Raw genomic sequence first — 20,546 nt, forward strand, 5'->3', positions numbered from 1 at the left:
TCACTATAATCATCATCAAATTGATACGCATTATTACCCTCCTTTTCTAGCTTTGAAAGCGACGGATACGAAATCCTACCCTCAAAACTTGCCATGCAACCACACCACCAAGAACCTGATTCTCAAATTCAACAAGCAATTTCACGGCGATTCAAAATCGGTACCCCTCTTAGCCGCCAATTAAAAACCCTAAATAACAAGTAATTGCAATTTATTTGGCAAATTAAGTCACAAAATAAATATATTTCATCAACAAAAAACATAGGACACAATAATTTTTTTTTCTTTTCCTACGCCATACTTCAAACGGATTTTTTTTTTTCACCAAATCAAAATAAAATAACTTTGCTTCAAATTAGGGAGGGTTTCACGGTGTCGGTTTTTCATCCTCATTTATTGTTTGAAGTCGGGAAATAAAAATAAAAATTGGAATAAAATTCGTACTTTTTTATGTATGCATATGGAAATTAGGGGTGTCGGATTGGAATCCCTGGTTTCGAAACCTTTAATCTTTAATTTTTAATGATATAAACGAGAAAGAAGAGGAAGGAAAGATGGTTTTTTCGTGTTGTTTTTTGCTGTTGGTGGAAGTTGTACTACGTTAGAAGAGAAAGAAAACAAACGCCCCATGCACGAAATCTCGGGAATATAATAAATAAAAACTTAAAGGGGGAATTATAACAAAATAAAACTCTATGGACTGGCAATGGCGACGGGTCACCTTTAGATCCTAATTTCCCCGGCCCATAAACTAGACCAGACTTGGATCTGAGAAAGCCCAAATAGTTTCTTAGATCAATGAGTAGGCTGTTTTGTCTAGGATTGGGCTTAACAAGCCTTTCCCTTCCGTAACCGTGGAGTGAAAGGAATTTTGATGTCGCGAAAATCGAGGATTCAAGAACTAATCTCTTATAAATACGAGTTACTCGTATTTAAAAAATAATAATAATAAATAATATAATATAAAATTTAAATTTATTGAATATTATTTATTAAAAATAATTATATAATCATTTAAAATATTAAAATATTATCACGTAACAATCCTTAATATTAAACTTAAATTTTTAAAATGTTAATTGAGTTTAACTATATTCATAAATGTATATACCTTTTATTTAAGATTTTTCAATGTTTTATAATTATTTTGAGTCTCGATTATTTTGAAATCGAGTTGAATTGAATCTCGCAAGAGAGATAAATTTTTTTAATATTTATTTTTTTATTCATAAAATTAAAAATTAAAATTTTACTTTAAAAAATTAAATTTTTTATCACTTAAATCAATAAGCATCGATAACGTTCATAAATTTTTTTTTTAATTAGAAAAGAGTCAATCAACTAAAATGTTGACAAATTAAAATAGTTATATGAAGCCATTGGATGAAACTTTTTTTTCCCTTCTTTCTCCATCACTCTTGGAAACAACACATGTAGGTTCGTCCCTTTTTTTCGACTGTTACTCCTAATGCTTTGCTTTCTTTGCATTGAAAACACTATCTCTCTCTCTCTCTCTCTCATATTTTTAATTTATGAAGCATTCCATCCGTTTATTTTAGGCTGCCTTCCTTCTTCTGTTATTTCTTCAGACAACATGTTTTTTTCTTTTACCTTTTTATAATTTCTTATCTTTTAAATTAACTTGACTTGCTACGATCTTATAATTTTTTATTTTTTAAAAAATATTATTTTGATTGATTCAATATGAAAATCAAAACTTTCAAATATAAAGAAATATTTTGAAAAAATCATATATTATTTCAAAATTAAAATATATATATCTTACATTCAATCTCGAATAACATAATTTTTAAGTACGATAGATGTTTACTTTTATTAATTATATTAATTTAAAGTTTAATTTAATTAATTTATATAATTAATTTTCAAAAATGACATTCAATAAATTTTATATTCAAATTTTAATTTTACAATTTCTTTAATTTTAAATTTGTAAATTTTTTATAAAAAATAATTACCCCCTCATTTTTATGCGTTGAAAGTAAAGTAATGATTCTTACACAAAAATTATGAAATATTATTTTGAAAGAATTATTTTTTTATTATTATTATATTAAAGGTGTCTGATGAAAATATTTTACGATGTTATATTCGAGGTGCTAAAAATAAGCTTTTTGCGTGTTTTTGTTAAATAAAGCAGAGATGGAAGCTGCATCATCGGAGGATAGAACATGCGAGTCTCAGAGCCATCGCTTCAAAGGGATGTGCGTGAGGGAAAGTAACTGCGCTACCATTTGCCAGACGGAGGGTTTCCACGGAGAACACTGTCGGGGCTTTCATCATCGATGCTTCTGCACTAAACATTGTTAGCCATTTGAATGAACCAAAAATATTTCACTTTCCATAAGATCCCCTTTTGTTTTTGTGTGCGCATAAGAATTAATAGAATAAGATATTTTAAGAAAAATATTTCGTTTGCTTTGAAAAATATATTAAATTATATAAAAATATAAAAAATTTTGTATCAAGATATTTTAAGAAAATAAAATAACTGTTAAATATAAATTAATTATAAAATCCACTATTAGATTGTCACCCACGAAAGAAAGAATAAGTATTAACCATCATACCATGTCTTTAATTTTTAGTGTAAGTTCAAAGACATGGTTTTCTCAAATTTCTCATCACTACTTCTCTCCTTTTTCATTATTCCTCTTTCCTCAATTCCTCTTTCCCCTCTCTTATTCTTGATATTTTCATTTTTTTAATTCAATTCATAATCACTAAAAATATTTTAATGCTTTCAACAATTAAAAAAAAAAAAAATCAACCTATATTTAGGTAGGATATATGTCAAGAACCATTCTTTTAATAAAAATGTATAAGTATATTTTTATTTTATATAAAAGTAATCTTTCAAGTTTCAATTGAAACTTTGGAAACTTGTTTTTGTTTGGACTTTTCTTTCATTTTTTTTAATTAATAAAAAAAATAAATTTAAACCAATTGAAATCAATCATGTAAAAATAAACAACTCTCATGAGATTATTTTTAATATATGGTATAGATTAAAAAGTAAATTAAAAAATTTTTCTTCTTCTTACATTAAAATTGATGATCATTCAAAAAAAAAAAAACCTATTATTTAGGGGTCATTTGATATTGCTGTATGTTTTATATTTTATGTTTTATGCTTTTGAAAATTTTGTTTTGTTTTATTTTCATCTTATTTTCAATTTGTTAAATTTGAAAACATACATACTTAGATAAAATATTTTTGTTTTAGAAATGTGAAAACAAAAACATGTAGGAGAAAGTGGATAAATTTTTTAGGTTCTATTTGTTATTAATAATATAATAATATTTATTAATATAATATTTATCAATATATTATAATATTATCAATAAATATAATATTTATTAATATTATAATGTATTAAAAATAATATATTAATAAATATTATATTATATGTATATTAATTATAATATATTATTTATTAATAATATATTATTAATAAATAATATCTATTAATATATTATTTACTAATATATTATTAATATCATATATTATATTAATAATATAATATATTATTTATTTATATAATAAATATAAAAATATTTATTAATATATTAGTTATTAATATAATATTTACATAATAAAATATTATTTTATTAATATAATAATTGTAGTGGTTTAATTATAATTTCTATGAACAATGCCAGTATGGTAATAGTGCCAAATTATTTCAAAAAATTTGAAAATACCGTTTTTTTGTTTTCAATAATTTTCAAAATTTTTCAAAACTTTTTTTTAGTTTTCAAAAATAGAAAACAAAGACAACCTACCAAATAGGATTTAGCAAAAAGAAAAACCAAAAAAATAAAAGAAACCAAAAAATCGACTCCAATCGGAGAGTTCAGATTTGATCACTTCGAATTTTAAATAATTCGATTCATGATGTCATTAAACTGTAAAAAAATTCAAATCAAATATGTTTTTTATTCAAATTTTAAAAAACTTGAGTTAACCAAATAAAACCCAAAATTTTGAAATTTAAAAGTGGATAATAACCTAAAAATTCAATTTAATTTGAAAGTGGTTAATGGGTTAATGGCCCAAAAAACACTTAACCCATTTGCCATATCTGCAATCTTTTACTCTTATAACTCACGCCGCTTCCAAGTCCTAACGACCAACAATCTCCTCCCAAACGCTCCCTTCCCAGGCTCCTACATAGCCAGATAACACATCGTCACCTTCAATCTCTTTTGGTCTCACTCTTTCTCAGCTTCACCTCTTACCACACACAAAGTCATAATACCTTTTGCTTTTACAATCTTGCTGTAAAAAAATAATGAATCTTCAAGGTAAGTCTAACTTGTCTAAGTTTAGTTAAGAGGTTTTAAAAAATTATAATTTTTATTAGTAATATATCAAAGGAAAGTGAAAACCCTATTTTTATGTGATGTTTTTTCATGTCAGTTTGTAGGAACTTGGTAAAGGTTCTGGTGTTTCTTTGATGTTTTGATTTCGAGTTCTTTTTTTTTTTTCATGATTTTAATTTTCTTTTTATTTCATATCATCTAGATGCTTGGATGGATATAACAACATCTAGCAATCCCAAAAACACTTTGAGTCAAAGTGAGTCATCTATTACTTAGAACATGCCATTGGTGCTTGAAGCTTATCTTATTGGAGAAACAACAGCAAAAAATGTTCAAAGAGATGCTACTGCCCTTGTTCCAACAAATGTTAAAAAATCACATAGTGGTAAATTAGGATGCTTAATGTCCAAGGTATAGGAACATTTTACCAAGTTGTCTGGTAATGATAAAGCTAATAAAAAAGCCTTTTACAACTATTGTGGTAAAATCATAAAATGTCCTAGCATAAATGAAACTACTGTCTTACGTAACCACATGAATAGATGCCTAAAAAACTCTTTGAATAAACTTGATGAGAATTAAAAGACCCTTATGTTTAAAAATCTTTTTAGGGATAACCTAAGGAATAGTAATGGTTCATCACTTGTTACATGAAAATTTGGTCAAGAAACATGTAGAAAATACTGTGCTAGGATGATCATTTTGGATGAGTTACCTTTTAAAATTGTTGAGCATGATGGATTTCCTGAATTTTGTAGTGTTATGCAACCTTGATTTCAAGTTCTTTCAAGGTTCATTATGACTAAGGATTGCTATGACCTTTTCTTGAGTGAGAAAGAAAAGCTTGTAATGTATTTTAAAAAATCAAAACTAAGAGTTTGTCTTACTACTGATATTTAGATTTTTAGGCAAAGTTTTAGTTACATGTGTCTTACGGTTCATTTCATTTATCAAGAGTGAAAATTACATAAATGAATCTTGAGTTTCACAACAATTCTTAATCATTCCGGTGATGTTATTGGAAATTGCATTAAGAAGCATTTGCTTGAATGGGGAATGGATAAAGTCCTCACTATCATGGTAGATAATGCAAGTGTTAATGATATTGGCATCCAATATGTAAAAAGAAGATTTAATAAATGGAAGGGAAGTATTTTAAAGAGCGAACATTTGCATATGAGGTATTGTGCACACATTTTTACTCTTACCATAAGAGAGGGTTTGAAGGATTTTGATGATTCAATCTTTCAAATCTGTTATGCTATGAGATATGTGAGGTCATCCCCTGTAAGGTGGCAAAGATTCAAGATCTGTATGGAGCAAAAGAAAATAACAAATAAAAATCTTGTTTGCTTGGATGTTGAGACTAGGTGAAATTCAACTTTCTTGATGTTGGAAGCAGTTTTGAAGTTTCAGAAAGCTTTTGACAGGCTAGAAGAATAAGATGACAAATATAAAGTTGAGCTTAGGGTAGAAAAAATAAGGACTTACCTACTGAAGATGATTGAAATTATGTTCATGGATTATTGCCTTTTCTAAAAAGGTTTTATGATTCTACTTTACGTGTCTCTGGTTCTTTGTATGTCACTAGCAATAATTACTTTCATGTGGTGTTTGGTGTTGGAATGCAAATCAATGACAAATTGTATGATCCAAATCCAAATATTCAATTGATGGCTTTTCGAATGAAACAAAAGCTTGAGAAATATTGGGGAAATATAAAAACCTTAATCCTTTGTTATTCATTACTGTCATTTTAGATCCTAGGTGCCAGATGGATTATGCAATGTTTGTCAATGATGAGGTTTATGATGAAAACAAGGCTACGGAGTTGGGTAATCGAATGAATATCATCTTAAATGCATTATTTGAGCATTATGCTTCAATTATTAGTGGCTCTAATGAAGGAGCAAGTTCTGGTTCCCAAGCACCAATGCAGTTAGAAAAGAATATTGATGTTGATGATGTTGAGGCGTATGCCTTGTCAAAATACAAAAGGTGAAGGGCAGAGTCACAATGCAAAGAGGGGAAGTCAGGATTGAAAAAATGTCTTAAGGATATATATGAGCAAAATGACAAGAATTTTGACATTTTACTTTGGTGAAAAATAAATTGTTGCAAATATCTAATACTTGCTATGATGGTGCGAGATGTATTAGCCATTCTTGTGTCCACTGTAGCCTCTGAATTTTCTTTTAGCACTGGAGGATGTGTTCTTGATCCATTTTGTAGTTTCTTAACTCCAAAAATAGTCAAGATGATGGTGTGAGATGTATTAGCCATTCTTGTGTCCACTGTTGCCTCTGAATTTGCTTTTAGCACTGGAGGATGTGTTCTTGATCCATTTTGTAGTTCCTTAACCCCAAAAATGGTCAAGGCCCTTATATGCACACAGAATTGGCTAAAATCTGCATCTGTGTCGGTTGAAAATGAGGAAAAATTGAATGTTTCGGAAGATATTGAACTTGGTAAGTATTTAACTATTTATAACTTAATTAGATATATTTATGTTGTTTGCTTATCATCTATCATTCTTTTAGTGATTTAATGAATTTAATGTATACTTTTTCATAGATTGTAAGGACTTAATCCTTAATGAAACAAAATTGATCATTGATGATTGACTTTAAAGTGGAAGGTAATCTTTTGATTTCATTTTTAGTTCATTTCATTATAAGTTAATTTTTTTCTATTTTATTATGGCTATTTTTGTTATTTTATTTTCAAAAAATTGAAGATGGAAGGGATTTAACAACTCTACTGAATATGGAATTCAATTTTGCAACTTATATTCTTAATATCATATCATAGAATTCTGTAGTTATATTTTTCGAATGGTTATTTTGTTTTGAATTTGTTTTCTAGTATCCTAGTAGGTTGATAGAGTTAGGCTCAAGTGGAATGGAGTGTATTTTGGTGACTTAGTGTAATTGTTAGTACCCATAGACTATTGCATCATGTTTTGTTATCTTATTTAGGAACTTTTTAATTTATATTTATTATGAATGATTAAATGTTTATTATGGTGTTGATTTTCATTGTTGGATTACTTCTTACATTATTTGTATGTAATGACATATTTAATCAAATATATTATTGGTTGGAGAACCACTCTTGAATGCTATAAGATGCAGGAGTGGGGGGCAGTGCAGGTAGTTCTCCAATACAAACATCTCCATTTGTTATAAGTTACACCAGTCAAGGTATTAAAAACTCTATGCTATATACTTTATGATCTGTTTTATCTTACTTTCTACCAACCTGTATATAGAGTAGTTTTTAAGAGAGAGGCATTAACTGCAATGGCATTTAGTTCACTTATTTCATTTATGTGTCTGATTTGGGACTTCATGTTGAATAAAATCAACATAAATAGTAAAATTTTATGTTTTCCAGTTAGAAAAAATCTGAAAATCTAGCCTAAACATGAAAAAACAAGATAGTAATTCGAAATATAATGTCCATCCCATAAAAGTCATTAATGGTGGGAAATTTCCATAATGTTAGAGAACCATGTTTCTATGATCAACGATCTAATGTCAACAGTCACTCCAGCATTGTAGTTATATTAGTATTTGGTGAAAGATTTTATTTTATACATGTAACTATGTAAGTGATCTTTCATTTATCAAAAGTTGTGCATGTTCCCCATTCATAGTGTCAGGAACATACTCATTTGAAGTTGTTTTTTTTTTTCTTTCACCCCTAATAAATCTTAAAATGCTGTATTGTTTTGTTTGTTCACCCCTAATTGATTCTGGATATGTTTCTGCTTGTATTCTCAAAGTCCCCTGTTTCCAGCAGATATAGGATCTTTAATTGTTTACTGACTCTAGTCAGTGTTTGGCATTTTCCAGGCTCATATGTACATATCAAAATCAGGAGATTGTGCAACTTTCTTATTGAACAATGAATTCCATATAACATTCAATGTGGCCATGCACGTTATGTCTGTTTCCATTCATACTTGAGATTTTTTCAACAAGCTTGTGGACTTGCATTATTCTGTATATGAAATGGCAAACATAAGAGTAGAAATTACAAAGTTATCTCTAGATATCTCTTACTTTTATATGTTGTCAGATTTGAAATTGAGGGCCACAATATGTCTGGTCTAAATGGTGCGATCTTCCTTAAGAAATACTCAGGATACCAGTAGGGACTAGGAACTTGAAATTTATCTCTGGATGAGGAGTTGTGTTCGAAAGCCATCCGGTGGCAGAGCATCTTTCCTAGATTCTAATAAAGTTTCTGCTTGATAACTTTGTTCAGATTGCATGTTGGTGCTGATTAGTGTAATTATTTAAGCTTATTTTAGTTAAATATGGAACTTTTGTAGTTTGGTACTACTATTTGTTCACATCGAGTCCATTCCTTATAAATGTTCTGTCTGGTCTGAGTTAAGATGGTTATAGTCATATTTAGAAATCATTTGTTAATATTATCAATGTTATCTATCCTTACATAGAAACCAGTTTAGCAGGAAATGTGCTTGATTGTGTTCTATATATCATAATTAACAGGTCACAATGTGCAGTACATATTAGGTGAACCTAATGATTACATTTAATAATCATTTTCCTCAATTTGATTTGGGGAAGTGCTATGTACTCTAATATTCATAAATAATTTGTTAAAAGCTTGCAAATTATACGAGAGTAGAGATGGAAATACTATTGCTGTCCAAGTAGACATGCCATTCAGTATTTCAGTGATCTCAATACTTTTGGAACTGCATTGAAAGGGCTTATATGCGTGGTTGTAGCATATTAATAGCATCTTAATAGCCTTTTTCTTAATGTTTGTTTTATTGAAATTTAAAATATTTTCTAAATTTGTTGATTTTATATCAATGATAATCTGCTCTACCTTAAATTTGGGCTCTCCATTACTTGATTTTTGATTTTCTTGCAAGCTGACTTTAATATATACAGATTGAAATATCTGATTCGAATTTATATGAATTTAATTTTATCCGAATATTTTTTTTACGCAAATCAAATATACATCAAAAAATAAAATATGTAAATAAGTCGGACTGAATTAAAAAAATTAAATATTCAAATAAAAAAGTAATAAAACCTTAATTGTTATCATTAATATGTAATATATAATATTAAATCCCCTTCTTCCAGTAACATTTTATTTTTAAGTTTGAATTTGATAAAAAATTTTAATTATTGGACCAAATCAATTTATAAATAACAAATCAATGCTAAAATTTAAAGTACAAAAAAAATATATTATCACACATAAACATAATTTGCATGTGAAAATTGCAAATTACGTATTTATACATAATTATATCTATAAATTAAGTCAATTCAATTTATAAAAAGTTAAAACTATAGCACAATTCATGCATCCCAAAAGGTAATACATGCATCTTAATAGAATTATGATTTCCCTTTTATTTTAAAAAATCAACTTTATTTTGTTGTCATAGTAAAATATTGACCAATTGTTTAAGAATTGCTTAAATTATGTAAAAAAAAAAAAAAAGATAAGATAAATTATGACCAAATTGAAATAATTATTTTCCTTACCATAACAGACTTTAGAAAAACACCTAAATATAGAGACCTGTATTCATATAACATCATCATTACATTCTCCAATGTTCATACTTGGTAGTTATAACATTAAAATCATACATACTTTTACCCTTTATTTGATTTCACATACAAATGTTTTTATTTATATTTTTTTTACAAATATTTTGCTCCGCTTGGTAAGTTTATTTAGTTTTTTAGTTTGTTCCATTATATTTGTTTTTTTTTTTCTTCCATTTGGTTTCCTTTACAGCTTATTATTTATTTTTATTTTTTCGTAATATATGTTTGATTCAATTATTTATTTTTGAAAAGATATTGTAAACATGTATCCAAATATTACATTTGTTCATTTGTTTTTTTTTTTTTTTTCTGTTATTTGTCCTATATATATATATATATTTATTTATATTTGTCTCTTAATCTTGAGTCCCGACCATGTGTTTAATCACACGGATGTTGCAGGTTTTTTCATCAAAATTGTTAGTAGCAGGATTGAAAGTAAGTTATAATGTTACCACACATATTAATATTTTACATGAGTCACAACTTTCGACATTGTGTTGAAATCTAAAATGCAAAAGGAGAGAAAAGAAAAAAAAAAATAAAAGGATGAAATGAAATTCAAGATAAAATTAAAAAAAAAATCTTTTATTTACAATAGACCCGTTACCAAAATTGTTAACATTGCAACATTACAAGTAAGAATTCTTGGTAAACGTCCAATAAAAGGAGAAATAATTAAGTAATTATAAACAATAAACAAAAAAAGTACAAGAAGTTACTTGAATGCTAATAAAAAAAAGGAATAAGGGTAGTATTATTTTTACTTTATTTATACACAATGATTTTTATCATATTTTTGTATTAAGTTTTTAAAAAGTTTAAAATAAATTCATTTATATTATACAATTAGATTTATTCTTCACACCAAACTGGAAAGCAACCTTTGGTGTTGCTTACTTCTGCTCATTGTATGTTGCACATTCCTCCTGTTTCAAAATCCCACCGACGAAGGCGATCCTTTGCCTGTTTAAATCATTTTAACAGTATAATCATCACCAATCTATCAATTAAAACCAAAATGAATTTAGAACAGCTTTCAGTTTAAGGTAGAAAAAAAAGCTTACTCGTCCTCCCATATCATTTTTTACAAGTCATCTTCATCATCACTGTTCACAATCTCACGATTGTACTCTTGATAACTAGGATAACATTCAGAGTAACTCTCAGATATGAAATTAGGATCCTTCTCACGAGCATCCTTCTCCCTCAATTGTTGAAGCCTTTGATCATCCCGCTTAAACACAGATCCCAATCCTCGATCCTTCTCTCCTTGAGTCATATATCGTGGATCCTGTGGAATGTTTGATCCATCTTGTACCTCATAACCTTGCATGCTAGCCTGAAGGTATTGCTCAGGATAAGTGTCATGGCCGAGACTCAAGCTCCAGGCTCACACGGCTCCAAGACACGGAGATGAACTCTTCCGCGTCTTAGATCAACGTAAATATCACAGTTCATACCAACTTGTGAGGTATTGTCCGTTTCAGCCCACTGAACCTCATGGTTTTGTCTCACAAAAAATATCTCACAAGTTAAAGGTGATGTAAACATTTATATCACAAGACCAACTCAATACACAATCGATGTGGGATAATGCCATCCTCTCCCACCCCAACGAAAACCCACCGTCCTCAGTGACACATTGCTCGTACTCTCAAAACTGGCTCTAATACCACTTTATCACTCTCGATGTGGGGGAGCACCACCCGATCCGCTGATCGGCCCACCCTGCCTACCCCGCTGGGCGCTTGGCGTGAAATCGAGTCATGGTGGCAATAAAGGATACCTATCAGAGCACTCCCACCCTGCCTACCCCACTGGGTGCTTGGCGTGGAAGCCCCTAGGTGGAGAGCCATGCTTCGCCACAGTTCACACGTGAGAGTTCATAGGGATTGGTTATTCCTTTGCTCTCATACCACTTTTCACGGACTGTTGTAGTAATTTTAACCATTTGATCTCCAAAGAATTCTATAACATTTCAAATCTACCTTTTGCGCATCACTTTTCTCCTGCATCCAGCAAAAGAATGATAACAAGAAAAAAAACTTACCAGTTCTTGCCATTCTTGAGGAGCTGAAGGGGGTTGCACCGGGCCATAAGCAGGTTCAGTAAAGTATGAAACTTTTTCCTTATGTCGAGGTGACTCTTCCACATCCTCTGAAAGAGGGCTTGGGATCATGTCTTTCACAGGACTATTGTAGTCTACACCATCCCCCACAAAGATGTCATCCTCTTCTGCTCTTGCAACACTCGGGCCTTGTTTCTCTCTTGAATCAAAGATTTTTCCTTATAGGGGGTGGAGGTGGTGGCAAAATTTCCTTTTCAGTTCTACCATTAGACATTCCATCATTATGCTTTGATGGCTTGTACTCTTCATCAGATTCATTTCCAAGAGATAAAATCTTCCCTATAATGAGAAAAACGAAAATATTAGTTATACAAATAAAATGATATATATATATATAAACAAAAAACAGAAAGTAACTAGATTATCACTAAAAAAAATAATGTGACATACAGTTGTTGATCCAACACTGAACCCATATTAGAAAGTTAGCATCCAACTTATAATAGACAACTAAATATAGCAAACACCTTTGGCATCTCTTTCCTTCTTTTTCTTCTTGAGAACCTTCCCAGATGATCCAAGGCGAAGATATGACAGAATTTTAGAAATTTGATCAAGCACAGAGCCATCAACATTGACAGTAACCATTTCCTGCACAATAACTATGTAATCAAAAACTGAAACACTATCTAGCATTAAAATGAAAATTGCCCAAACGACATCTGCCACCGGACAGTCAGCTTTACTCCTGTGCAAGGTGGTTGGAATGTCATTAAAATATCCACCCTCCTGGGACAAATAAGGGAAAATTCAGTCAGGAATTAGAATTATAGGATTAAAATTAAGAACATTCAACAATGATATCCTTGAAAACTTGGCACAATTAAATCATAGTCCCAAATACTCGTAAAGTTACTTTGAAGGATGTATCTAAAATGGATGTTTTCTCTTCAGAGTTGAATAAGCCTTTAAGTTTGAAGCAGTAACTGAACTGCCTAAGAACCAAAATATAGATAACGTGGAACAGTCATGTGATAAGGAAAATGCTACAGGCAGTCATGCCTTCCCAGTAACTGCAATTCTAGCATATGACAATGTGCGGGTATGCTTGTAAACATGGACCAATCACACCAGTGAATGCTAAAGGTTCATGCCTAGAAAAGTATCCATAGTAACCCTCTTAAAATAATAAGAACAGAATGGAAATGCCTAAGATCCTAACCATGTTAAAAATAAATGCCATTCGACCAGGTAGAAACATTTCATTTGTCTTCTTAACGGTTTGAGGTTTCACCATCCATTGATACACCGACTGAAAAAAGGAGAGAGTTATCAATACAAACAGCCAAAACAAATAAACAAACAATTTCTTTCTAAACTAAATTGGAAAAATCAATCCACAACTCAAAATGAAAAAGTTATTGCACCTTTGCAGTGGCTGTGCGAAATGATAATTGCTGGTCTTCTTTTGATTTTCTGTCAGAACAGCAAACGTTTTTCAATAAAACAATTACAAGATTATTAATTGCACAATTAATAATCAACTTGGCCATTAATTCAAACTTAACTATACCGATCAGCTAATATAACCGAACATTGTACTCTGTATTAGTAATGACTTCTTAAGACTAAAAACAGTTGATAATCTTCCAATAAAATGACAGCATATTTAGCACATATAATAAAGAAGCACATGCTAAACGTAAAGCTATTCTCTAAGCTTTTTACTAGCTCTTAGAAATGCCGTACATTGGTTTCCTTTGACATGAAATCCGATTAAATTTAATTACCTAGACTTTCCATCAGCATCTTCTCCAGCATCGGGCTTCTTATCAATCTCACTCCTCAGTTTGTTAAGTAAAGCATAATCCAACCCCTTGACCAAATGGATGTGTTCCACATCACCTAAACATCGCAGACACGATCATGATAAAAACAGCTAGCAAACAGCAAAAGCACCAATTTCCCCAGCAAAGCCAAAAAACATAAATTGCAAGCATCCTATCAATTAATCATTAAGCTTCTCAAATTATATCAGTGCAAAGCCACGTTACCTCCAAGGCACTTGCTCTTCTCAATGGATATCTTGTGAGCATCAGCTGACCTAAAGTTATTCAACAAAAATAATTAATAGAAGCAAAGCAACTAAAAAAATGTATAATGCAATATAAAAAAACTGCAAAAAATTAGGCATTAAAAAGAAAAAAGAGTAGAATATCACCTAAGATCGACGGTTCCAGGAGAAGCAACAGCATGAAACGAACCGAATTCAGTTGGCTCATAATCTGGATTTTGATCCTCTCTTCGCTCCTTAGCTCTGTATCTGTACTTTGGCTGCTCTGGTTCTTCGCTTCTTCCGCTTTCTCCTCTCTGCACAATTAATTTCCATCTCAATTTATTAATTACCAAACTTCAGGGAAAAATCGCCTCCAAAATTCGCTTTTCTGATGTGTGAAAAGAAAATGAAGCATTGAACAAAAAAGCGAAGGATACTTACTCGCGACGAGCGATTTTCTCCTTGTAGTATTTCTTGGAGGAAGTCATTGATAAAAAAAAGCCGCAATTTCTTACAGATATTAAAGAATTGACGCCAGTGAATAGATAATTATTAGAGTTTAGGGCTTCGATTTTTTTAATTATTTTAGGGTTTAGAGGATTGGGAATCAAGGATTTGCCGAGGAGAGAACAAGGATTGGATTGAGATGAGGGGAACGAAGGAGTATTGAATTACAGAAATACCCTTGCTTGGGTACTAAAGCGTAAAGATTGCCGTTCTACGATGCCGCAATGGTGTATTGGGCCTTTGGGCTTTGGGCCGGTTAGTTAAGGTTGCCACTTGTTAACGTTCTCTCCGTGCACACACAACGTTTTGCTCGCTTTATTTTCTCCAAATCTAAGATCTTTGAATTTGATCCTCAAGGTAGAATTTGAAATGTGTATGTATACGTATACATACATACATACAGCCAGCATACAGACATTGAAACATACATATAAGCATACAGATATATATATATATATATATCATCCGTGTAAATTTGCAATGACAAAGTTAATTTCTTATTATTATGGGTATTTTATGGTTATAAGAACAATTTTATTATTCCGATTTAAGCTAACATGATGGGTTTATCTAAATTTTCAAAGTTTACGTCAGCTTATCAGCTCCACCTTCTACCTGAAAGCACATAAAAATACTAATTTATTACCTCTGTCTGTCACCTATCAAGTCAGGTTGGATTAGTATTATCAGTTTTAGATCAGACTTTCAAAGCTCGGATCACCCAAGTTGACACTCATACCTTATAAGTATAAATATCTTTCTCACACATATTCAATTTCATTCTCACTCTTCTTAAGAATTTTTTCATTCTCTCATTTTGCAAATATTGATTTGAGCGTCGAAACATAAATGTAGAAAAAATATCTGACTGTTGCTTTTAACCTCCACTTTCATACTTTTAGCACTCCAATCAGGTCAACGCAAGCACCTTCAAAGTTTGTGCAACAATAGTATTACTGTCGACTAATTTACTTCTCTAGAGAAAGGTAGTGCTCTGTTCATTTATGGAGACTCTACAGTCTACAGTCGATCCTGGCGACAACAAATATATCAAAACCATCCCTGAAAACAGAACAGATTACAAGCCGTATGCGCAGAATGGCTTCTTTGCAGATGGTCGGGTGATAGTGGATTATATTTGGTATGAGATCTCGGTTATATGATGACTATTGTGGGTTGTAAATTGTAATCATGTTTTGAATATTCCATGAACTTACTTCCTTCTGCCTTTGCAATTGCAGCAGAATATGCAAAGTTGCCTCTGATTCCTCCATTTTTACAGCCTTCTGCTGATTGCACCGATGGTAAGTAACTCAGGATTCTCTATTTCTATAACGGGTCAAGGAAAAAAAACAGATTTTCGATTGTTTCATTCAGTTTTGATTTGCATTTAATATATGAACATGTTATTCTGCTGTGATTGATCTTCCTACTCAAAAGGCAAATGTCTCGAAGCAGCTAGGGCCCTTGCCAAACACGTAATAATGCTTTGAAAGCTGTACTCAAAAGTCTTGAACATATATTACCAGGCCTCAAATCCTGCAATTCTAATTTCTATGAATTGCTAGATGACGGAATAAACAATCCCTCAAAGTATGGTAAGCATGCTTCATCCACATCACGCATCCAAAGAGAGCTTTACTCTGTAATCATAAATCATTCTCTTTTCATCGTGCAGGTTTCAAGAATGGAGTAAATGCTTGCTGTGGAACCAGTCCATTTGGGAGTGTTTTGACCTACGGAACCGGATGCAGAAAGAATGTCAAAGACTACCAGTTGTGCGACAATGCCGATGGTCATGTCTGGTAGGACTCTTTCCATCCAACTTAGAGAATCCACGAGCAATTCTTCCTCTGTTGGGCCATATAACCTTGAAGATCTCTTCTTCAACAAAGAAAAGCTTACCATTGCTGATATAGTTGATTCCCCAGAAGTTGACCACTTTCAGTAATTTCCTTTTCATGACTTTGCTTCATGGTCTCCACTTTCCACATGACCGTGCAAGGTCAACTATTTTTTCAATGACTTCGGTTTGCAATTTGGACCCGTCTGTTTAGCAGCCAAAAGCTTTCTAGTGGCTACCCAGGCACCATCAACATCATTGAGAAAATATAAAATTGGTTATCTAGGCAATGCACTTGCAATCATGATTCTTCCTTTTGAATCCAATTCATAAAACAAATTTTACCCCATTCGACACCAATTGTCGGTCTATAAACGCAAATGCTTTGCTTTGCTTGGCCTAACGCAAAAACTCTTTTAAATTTGCTCTCCACCTGAAACTCGTGCAAAAGCAAATTTATGAATCAAAATTTCCACAGTTGAAGAAAAGCTATAGGCCCTGTAGCCGGAAAGAGAATTCGATGTAGCAGTAGCATCATACATGTGAAATGGTCAATTCATTGACCAGCAATCCCCAATAATCTTTCACGTGCTAAATTTAAAAAAATGCATATATGATCAACTAAAATTATTTAATGAGGTCAATAATTGAGAACATGGTGGCATATACCAGGGTTTCAAGCCGCCGTTCAAAAGAATATAAGGCCAACAGCGACAGGCCACATGGCTTTGAGCAACAAGTCCTTCCCCACACACCCCGTGAACGCAAATGCCTGGCTGATGATAGCTCATATAAAGTGCCTACGAAAAGCCTACACAGTAAATTATTTATGAAGCTCGAGCTTCGGATTTACATAAACCAAAAGCCATCATTGTTTAAGTTACGACCACAACTATCTACGGTGTTTTTGTAATTGGTCTAGGTTGAATTTCAATGTCAATCAAGACTTGTAGATTCATTAAGCATTTTCAAGCCATTTAACGATAAATCTGATAAATAATTTTGAATCCCCAATTTGCAAAAATATAATTGACACTAATAATGATCCATGAGAAAATTATTTACCAGGATTTGAAAATGTTAATCATCAAATATAAAATCAATTAGTTACGAATAAATAATTTTAACTTAAATATAAAATAAAAAAAAAGCTCAAGATTTAATATCATGTGACAATCATTTTGAAGATACAAGATATGAAACATAAAAAAATTTGAGCTCTAATATTATGTGAATCAACTAACTTAAAATTAATTGATAATAAATAAAAAGATTAAATTTGAATATAAAATCATAAAAAAGTTAAAATTTAATAAATATAAAATTATATCACTTTAAAAAAATTGAAAATAAAAATGTGCTGAAAGTAGAAGTGTCACACCTTGATTTTATGCATAATTGTAAGATAATCAATTATACTTAGGATATTTAAAGTAGTTTTCATTTTTAAAAAATCAAAATTAAAGTTACATTTTCAATCTCGTGTGCTTAGACAACATGGATCTCTGAATCTTGTGAATTTTTTTCCCAATCTGAATGATAATGAAATATGGGCAGCCTGCAATCTGCGCGAGTCTTTCCGATTGGTATATTAAATTGACAGTTGCAAACTTAGAATAGAGTTGTAGTTGTGGACACTTAGGAATGCCTTTGATTTCATGGCTTCACAAGTTCAAGGTATATAATTTTATTTTATATTATTATTCTATACTACTCACTGATTGTGAAAATTTTTAATTTTATAAAAAAATTAATATTACCATATACTTTATTATTTATTATATTAATTTAATAATTTTTTAAATACATATTTAACAAAGTATGTGATATTTTTTAATTTTATTGATAAAATTAAAAAACATTTATTAAATAATTTTATTTTACATTTATACTAAAAAAGTATTAGGTTTTGAAGAATAGCAAAAAGAAAATGAAATTTACATACTATTAGCAGCATGTCTGCGGTTTATGTGGGTCCAAATTTTTTTGTTTGTAATTAATAATACTCATGATAAATTAAATAAATTAGTAAGTATAATTTTATTTATAATTTTTAATAAAATTAATGATAAGTAAAAAGTTATTAACTAATTTGTAAATGATATATACATTTCATCATCGTAACTTATATAATAAATGAAATTCATATCGGCTTTTTCAAATTTATTTTTACAAATATAATAAACACTGTTAAAATAAATAATTAAAAAAGTAGAAAGGCCCAAGAAAAAAGAAAAAAAACAAAGGCAAATATGGATGTTAAATGAATCTTTCTACTTATGAATGACAATGATTAGGGACAAGAATATAGCCATCCTTACTCCGACGATTTTTTTTTTTTTACACCCAACCTCAACCTAATATATATAGATAGCTGTGTATCCTACATCCAATTTGACTTAATAAAAAATTTAATAATATAATATTGATAAAAAATATTATTTTTAATATAAATTATATTTTAATTATAAATAAATATATATTTTTATAAATACTTGAGACGAGATTTTTTTAACCAAACTTGACGTCAAGCCCACCTAAATTTTTAAAAGGAAAAATTATGTCCAATTTTAAAAAAATTTTCTATGTAAAATTGATAAATTAAAATTTATTAAATATAAATTATTTTATTATCATATTTTTTATTGACCTAATTTATTATAAAATTAATCTCATTAAAAGAGATAAAAAAGAAAACAAATAGAATGGCTAAAAAAAAGGAAAAAAAGCCAAATTGAGGTGTCTCTCTTTAATTATTCATTTGTCTTTTCAAACATAAATAAAAAATATTAAAATAAACTAATAAAAATAAAAAATATTTCCAAGCAAAAAAGAAAAAAAAAACTAAATGAAGTGTAGATAGGCACCTTCATTTAAGGATAGCAACAAATCAAATTCTACCACGTTTGTGCTTATTCAGATTCTAACTCTTATTTTAATAGTTTAATCTGACTCCAATCGTGAATGCACATCAAATTATTATTTTTTATAATTAATCCTAACACAATATATATATTTATAACATGTATCCGATTTGTACTAATTTAAATTTAGTATAATATTTATAAAAAATTTTAATACAAAATATATCTTAATTATGTATAAATATAATATTTTATTAAATCAAGATATTAAATAATATTTTTAGTATAATACATATATACATATATAAAATTAAAATAAAATAATAAAAACAATTTATAAATACTTAAGGTGAGGAGTAACACCTTAAATTTATCTCCGGTCTAATCTTTATTTGAAAAAAAAAAAATTTAATTTGATATCAAATTAAATAAAAAAACTCACATATTGAATAGGATAAATTGAAACTTGTCAAATAAATATTGTTTATTTTTAATTTTATTGATTTATTTTTTACAAAATTTATTTAATTAAAAAAATTAAAAATTAAAAAATTTAAATTAAAAATATCAAATGAATTAAGGGTAAAACAGATCGAATCGACATAATTTTTTATCAACTGTAACTCTAATTTGACATTAATATATTATTTTAAATATTTGATTTTGATCCGATATATATATATATATATAATTCATGTCGAACCTATATATAACTTAAAATTAATTTAATAATTTTAGTTTAATAAAATATTTATAAAAATATTATTTATTTAATATACATTACATCTTAATTATATAAAAATATAATATTTTTATTAAATTAATATATTAAATAATAATTTTATTAATATAAATATATTATATTTTTATATATATCCTGGGTTATATCGGAGTACTCTAAATTTTGCTCTTGATTTGACCTAATTGTTTTTCAAAAAAATCTGATCCGCCTAGTTCCGACCATCAATTTAAAAAATTTTACTTTTATTGGACCGGAATGGGATCAGAACTGTTAAGTACAAATTATTTAGCCATCACTAGCATGTACTCCTTTATTCGAATTTTTTTATAAAATTTAATTATAGATTGAAAAATAAAACCTTAAAAAAAACAATGAATCGAAAAAAGCCGTAACGCTATATCTACATATCCATTAATTTTGTTATAAAAATATTTAATTTAAAAAAATATATAAAAAAAAATTAATAAAAAATATTAAACAAACCTCACAACATTTTTAAAA

The 20,546-nt window shown here is 29.4% G+C and overlaps 1 long non-coding RNA gene and 2 pseudogenes across 5 annotated transcripts; 1 reads left to right on the top strand and 2 right to left on the bottom strand.

Moving 5' to 3' along the window:
- Positions 1 to 4,146: 4,146 nt before the first annotated feature.
- LOC149515424 (uncharacterized) lies at positions 4,147 to 8,729 on the top strand. Of its 3 annotated transcripts, XR_016326592.1 has the most exons (3): positions 4,147 to 4,329; positions 4,550 to 4,603; positions 7,482 to 8,729. It is a non-coding gene; the product is annotated as an uncharacterized LOC149515424 (long non-coding RNA). The 3 variants fall into 3 exon arrangements; XR_016326591.1 differs by lacking the exon at positions 4,550 to 4,603; XR_016326593.1 differs by lacking the exons at positions 4,147 to 4,329; positions 4,550 to 4,603 and adding an exon at positions 4,616 to 6,815.
- A 1,960-nt stretch (positions 8,730 to 10,689) lies between these two features.
- Positions 10,690 to 11,516, bottom strand: LOC149515425 (suppressor of mec-8 and unc-52 protein homolog 2 pseudogene; annotated as a pseudogene). Its single transcript, XR_016326835.1, has 3 exons — positions 11,426 to 11,516; positions 11,030 to 11,354; positions 10,690 to 10,928 (listed from the first exon to the last, which is right to left on the bottom strand). The product of XR_016326835.1 is annotated as a suppressor of mec-8 and unc-52 protein homolog 2 pseudogene (transcript).
- A 284-nt stretch (positions 11,517 to 11,800) lies between these two features.
- On the bottom strand, positions 11,801 to 14,577 carry LOC111302562 (suppressor of mec-8 and unc-52 protein homolog 2-like; annotated as a pseudogene). Its single transcript, XR_016326836.1, has 7 exons — positions 14,531 to 14,577; positions 14,255 to 14,422; positions 14,088 to 14,137; positions 13,824 to 13,938; positions 13,461 to 13,509; positions 12,561 to 12,822; positions 11,801 to 12,372 (listed from the first exon to the last, which is right to left on the bottom strand). The product of XR_016326836.1 is annotated as a suppressor of mec-8 and unc-52 protein homolog 2-like (transcript).
- Between the last annotated feature and the right edge of the window lie 5,969 nt (positions 14,578 to 20,546).

Source organism: Durio zibethinus, chromosome 13, assembly GCF_047325235.1.
Source record: "Durio zibethinus cultivar Kanyao isolate XHJ-2024 chromosome 13, ASM4732523v1, whole genome shotgun sequence".
NCBI classification, from domain to species: domain Eukaryota; kingdom Viridiplantae; phylum Streptophyta; class Magnoliopsida; order Malvales; family Malvaceae; genus Durio; species Durio zibethinus.